The 6,614-nt window shown below is 32.7% G+C and overlaps 1 pseudogene; it reads right to left on the bottom strand.

Annotated features, from left to right (window-relative positions):
• Nucleotides 1-860: 860 nt before the first annotated feature.
• On the bottom strand, nucleotides 861-3,244 carry LOC112526398 (annotated as a pseudogene).
• Between the last annotated feature and the right edge of the window lie 3,370 nt (nucleotides 3,245-6,614).

Here is a 6,614-nt window from a genome sequence, read left to right as displayed (position 1 = left end):
TCTATGAAGATCTTCCTTTAATCGGCTTGTAGCTTCAAAATATTTTCAATATGCATTTCAGCTACTTCGGAGTCTTGGTGTGTATATTAGAYAGTTGATCCACAACACCGCATTGGTGACCTTCTGTCTTCACATCGGCTAGTCTTCGATTTTGCCAATGGCTTTAAGTATGTACCAAGACACCAACTTACAAAGAACCAATAACTACTAAGTGTTGCTAAGGTAGAGRAACAGATCAGTGGGTCATCACCAAATCAATAGGTGACCCAACATTAAGCATTGGACACATTTAAAATTTATAAAATGGAGGTTGAATAATGAATGAATTGTTTTATAAAATGTTTACGCACCGATCGTGGTGGGGAGTATTACGACCCCATGTTTTTTCTAATCCGTATGAATCATTCATGAGACTATGACACCTTATACAGGAACCTGACAGGACTAACCCACCATTTTTTTCAAAAATATATTTTTAACCCTAAACTATAAATTTTTCTAAAAATAACCACGTGTTACTCTCTACGCACCGGCCCGTGTATAGAGGCAGGCCCGTTTCTGACATTTTTTGGGCCCTGGGCGATTTGTGAATTTTGGGCCCTCTATATATACAAAAAAAATCCTAAATAAATATTTTTAATCATTAAAAAAATAAACTTTCATACAATAATACTAATAATCTATACAAAACAACTTCTTCGAGTATTTCGGATACAAAATCATCGATAATAGCATCTAATTCATACAAAACAACTTGTTCGAGTATTTCGGATACAAAATCATCAATAATAGCATCTAATTCATACAAAACAACTTCTTCGAGTATTTCGGATACAAAACCATTAATAATAGCATCTAATTCATACAAAACAACTTCTTCGAGCATTTTTGGATGCAAAATCATCAATAATAGCATCTAAGTCAATATTATCAAGCATGTCTTTTTCAATGCACAATATTGCCAATCCATTCAACCTTTTTTGTGACATTGATGACCTCAAGTACGTCTTCAATAACTTCAATTTGGAAAAACTCCTTTCCGCAGATGCTACAGTCACAGGTACTGTCAACATAATTCGATAAGCAACCGAAACATTTAGGTAACAATCTATAACTTTGACGAACTCAAGAATTTCAATTGCCGTCATTGATTTATTTGGCAAAGGCACCTGCAACACCTTTAATTCAGAATAAAGATCATTTACATCCACATCCGCCACAGTATTATGATAAAAGGTATCACCAAAATGAACACAAGATCTCTTCAATCATTTTCATCCAATGACTTTAGTCTATCAGAATCGAATAGGAATCCAAAAATACTTTCAAATTTCTTTAATTGTTCAAATCTATTATTCAATGAAGAAATTGTCATGTCCACAATGGTTAGAAAATAATTAACTCTAAAAGCCTCCTTTTCCGATGCTTGCATTTCTTCTTCATTGTTATTTTCATCAAATTGTTTTTTCCTAATAACACGACGCTTAATTAAAAATGTAGGATCTATATTCATTTCACATGCTATTGTTTTAGCAGTATCCATACTTGATGCAAAACCTTCATTCCTATACTTTTCAAAATACTTCACTACACCTTCAAATTGTTCCATGGTAGCATTAATGCACATAGATTTTAATTGCAACTTTTTATTAACCATGTTTATTGCAAATAAAACATCATACCAAACAATCATACCAAGTAAAAACTCAAAATTTTCAATTGCACTTACCAAACTTTCTGCTTCACTTTTTGTCTTGGCATCATCACATGATTTACATAATTCAAGCAAAGCCGATCTTATTTGAGGAGCTTGAAATCTAATTGCCTTAACACTTTTTATTCTACTTTCCCAGCGTGTGTTGCACAAAGATTTTACAGTTAAGTTTGACACATTATCAAGTAACACCTTCCACTTTTTTGTAGAACTAGCAAATAATGTATATATGCGTTGAACAATTCCAAAAAATGAAACAGCTTTAACACAAGAATGAGCCATATCACTAAGAGTAAGATTAAGGCTATGACAAGCACATGRCATATATAACRCTTTTGGATTAACTTCAAGTAATCGATTTTGTACCCCTTGATGTTTTCCCTTCATGTTAGAACCATTATCATAACCTTGACCCCTCACATCATCAACACTAAGATCGAGAGATTTAAGTACATCTAACAATCCATTTAACAACCCTAAACCAGATGTATCATCAACCCTTAAAAACTCTATAAAATATTCTTCTACTTTTATTTTATCACCGGACATATTCACGCATCGTATTATTAAACTCATTTGCTCTTGATGGCTCACATCCGGTGTACAATCAAGAATTACAGAAAAATATTTAGCATCTCTAATAATTTTCATGATAGAACTTTTAACATTATGAGCCAAAAGAGAAATTAACTAATTTTGAATTCTAGGGCCAAGATCATGATAATGAACTTCATGATTTTGAATGCGTCTAATATGATCTTGAATTATCACATCAAATTCTCCAATCATTTCAATTAACCCCAAAAAATTACCATTGCTACGTTGATACAACTTCTCATTTGATCCTCTAAAAGGCAAAGAATACTTAGCAAGACACTTCACAACAGCAATTATTCTTACTAAAACTTGCCTCCAACGTTCTTTCTCTTTTAAAATCTCTTGTTGCAAGTCTTTATTGATTGTTTGGTTTGTGTTCAGCCTTACTCTTAGTTCATTCCAATATAACATGTTATTCATATGTTCAATAGTATTCTCATGTTCTTTAAGTCTCTCACCAAGATGCTTCCAATCTCTAAATCCCTCGTTAGCTATTGCATTTCTATAATTCTTAGACTTGAACAACTTACAACAAAAACAATACACTTTATCCTCATATTTTGAATAAATTAACCATTTTCGATCACTAGTTTCACCATTATTTAACTTTCTATCATAATAAGCATATGAAAAATGTCTAGACATGTTATCTAAAGGAAACACAATACCCAATTCTCTAATTGGTCCTTTTTCAACTAGGATGTCTCTTGATTTAGTATCAAGATTATCTCAATTTCTTGGATCATAAATATCAAAAAATGGAATTGATTGTTCATCAACGGATAAATTTTCAGTATTATTGGGGACCTCATGTTCACTCACACCATCAATCTTTTCATTATCTTCATTTATATTTGGATGTTCAACATCTTGTACATCTAAGTCATCTAACTCTTGATTAGAAGAACCTACGGTCTTTACAAACTTATCCATGGCTCCTTTTTGTGATTGTTTCAATTGTTCATCTAACTTTCTTTTTTTCCTTTTCTCACTTCCAGATAAGTATTTATACTTTTTAGGCAACATGATCAATATTTAACACTCACAACAATTCGACAAAGTCAATATAAAGATGAACAAAGGCACCTGGTTGGCTGAATCTGAGTTTGAATATGGAATACTGAAGAATGAAGAAGTCAACTTCTTTCTTCAATAAATTGTAGTCTGCCATTTATAAAAGATTGAAACGCAATTAGTAAGCAAATAATTCAATCATGTATTATGTTATTATGTATATAAATTACACCAAATTTGTATTTTCATTTACAATACAGGTTGTTGTATGACTTCACTCTTCACATAGAGTTTCAAGAAGTTAATAACATGGCTCTAAACAGTGAATCAATGATCTAAACAGTGAGTCATTTACATGGTAGCAAAAGCCAAAAGGGATTGTAAAATCTTTAATTTTACCCATTAGGCCATTACATATTTAGTTTTTTACCCTAGATGGTAGCATCGATTGTGGCTAAATGGCCGGATAAGATTAAAGATTTTACACAAAAAATTGAACAACAAATAGAAATAATGATGAACTTGAATACTTGATAGAAATTGTACACATAAATAGAAAATATATACCTTTTTGTTGCTGCCCTAAACCCACCACTTGGATGATGATGAACTTGAACACGAAATCAGAACAAAACTGTGAGAATTGAGAAACATTGAATCCAAATTCATAACAAATTAACACTTAGTATTAGCACATTATACATATAAGCTAGAATTTAACTAACCTTAAGTCAGCGATGCATAGGAATCATCATTCTGAAATCACCCGTTGAGCCCCTTGCCGTTGCCGAGTTACCGTTGGATTGTAAGAATCGAATAGGCGGAATCGCACGTAGATGAACCGTCGGCTGACTCGGCTCGTCGTTCATTGGGTATCGCTCGCTTCTCGTCTCGCTCTCGCTCTCGCTCTCGCTCTCGCTCTCGTACAGACACAGTCGGCCGAAGATTGGAGAATGATGGATTGATGGATAGGGCTATAGGCGGTGGACTATTTTTTGGGCCTCTTTACCTTGTATTTTTTTTTAAACTTTGGGCCTCTTTATTTCATAAAATTTGGGCCCTTTAATTCTTTTATATTAATTTTTTTGAACCTAATAATACATATAATTTTTTTTTGGGCCCCTAAATTTTTTGGGCCCTGGGCAGGTGCCCAACCCGCCCTCCCCTAGAGACGGCCCTGTATAGAGGGACCAATTTGCAAAAATAATAAGTTTGACAAGACCTTAGCCTATCCCCCCTTATGCAAAAGGCTGGTGCGTAAAAGGTCCACCAGCTTAATTTTTTTTTCTTTTTCCCAATACAATGTATTTTTTTAATATAATGTTGTTTTATATAATTTTATTTTTACAATGTATCGTTTTTACACTTTGATTTTTTATATAATCTCATTTTTAAAATGTATTAATTTTTATATGATTTCGTTTTTACACTTTGATTTTTTATATAATCTTATTTTTACAATGTATTTTTTTTAATATAATCTCATTTTTACACTTTGATTTTTTGTATAATCTCATTTTTACGATGTAGTTTTTTAATATGATCCTGTTTTTACACTTTGATTTTTACACTTCATAAAAATGAGATCGTATTAAAATTAATACGTTGTAAAAATGAGATTATATAAAAAATCAAAGTGTAAAATCGAGATTATATTAAAATTAATACATTGTAAAAATGAGATTATATAAAGAATCAAAGTGTAAAACGAGATTATATTAAAACTAATACATTGTAAAAATAAAATTATATACAAAAAAACAAGATTATATAAAAAAAATACGTTGCATTGAGAAAAAGGAAAAAAAAAATTGAAGCTGGTGGGCCCCTTATGTACCGGCCCTTATGTAAGGGCGAATAGGCTAAGGTCTTGTCAAATTTTTTTATTTTTGCAAATTGGTCCTTCTACGTACGGGCCGGTGCATAGAGGGTAACCCCTGGTTATTTTCAGAAAAAATTATAGTTTAGGGTTAAAAATGTATTTTTGAAAAAATGGTGGGTTAGTCTTGTCAGGTTCCCCACCTTTTACACCCAACAAAAATAGTGTGGCGGAATGGAAAAATAGAGTTATCAGAGAAATGTTGAACTCTATGTTATCATACTCAGGATTGAGTCATGGATTTTGGAATGAAGCCATGTTAACGAGCTGCTATTTGTTAAATCGAGTTTCCAATAAAAGGAACAAGGTTACCCTATATGAACTTTGGTTCAAGAAAAGACCAAACTTGAATTATATTCGAGTTTGGGGCTGTCGGGCGGTTGTAAGACTACCCGAACCCAAAAGAAAAACTTTGGGAGAGAAAAGTATTGAATGCATTTTTGTTGGTTATGCCAAGCATTCCAAGGCCTATAGGTTCTATGTTATTGAACCTAATGATTCTATAGCAATTCACACCGTTATAGAATCGAGATATGCATTATTTGATGAGATTAATTATCTTCAATACCTACACCAAATGACATAGTTCCAAGTACTAGTGGAACTAGTGAGGTTGTAGAACAAACAATTGCTCCAACCGAGTCTTCGATGCTACGAAGAAGCAAAAGAGGAATGATTGAAAAATATTTTTATTATGATTTCCATTTAAACATGGTGGATGGATCAAGAGATGAGATTGTGTCACAATTCTCATATTGTTATAATATTGATGAGGATCCAAAATCATTTGATGAGGCTATGAAGTCTCAAGATGTTTTCTGAAAGAAACAATAAACATGAGATGGATTCCATTGTGGGTAGTAATACTTGGGTATTATCGGACTTGTCACCGGGTTGTAAACCATTGGGATGTAAGTGAATCTTCAAAAGGAAGATGGAAGTTGAAGGATCAATTGACAAGTTCAAAGATCAATTGGTAATCCACGGCTTTAGGCAAAAGGAGGTTGAAGCAACACGTCTTAATAGTTCTTTTGTAAAAGTGCATGTCCAGGTGCAAGATGAAAGAGCTACCTACATAAGTGGGAAATGTGACCGTTTCAAGAAGCTTAGACTTGGCCTTGTATGCAGTCACGAATGGATAAGGACACATGTCATGTTATAGTGCCAAGTTTAAAAAGTCATTTAAATTCACATGTATGTTATTTTCTGGTACTCAAATGGGTTGAAAGGTTCAATCCACAGGACACCCAGATTCTTTATTATTTGAAATGTGTAATGTATTAAAATGGAAATTCAATCTTCTAAATATTTTCATTTATGCATGAGTTTGTTTTCCTATATTAGTAATTGTTTGTGAATCAAGGATTGCATTAAATTGGGGGAGGAATGTTGGTGATTTTAGTGATTATC

Source organism: Cynara cardunculus (genome assembly GCF_001531365.2).
Source record: "Cynara cardunculus var. scolymus isolate 2C chromosome LG 14, CcrdV1, whole genome shotgun sequence".
Taxonomy (NCBI): domain Eukaryota; kingdom Viridiplantae; phylum Streptophyta; class Magnoliopsida; order Asterales; family Asteraceae; genus Cynara; species Cynara cardunculus.
The sequence above is the reverse complement of the archived record's forward strand: the minus strand, read 5'-3'. Positions and strand labels throughout refer to the sequence as shown.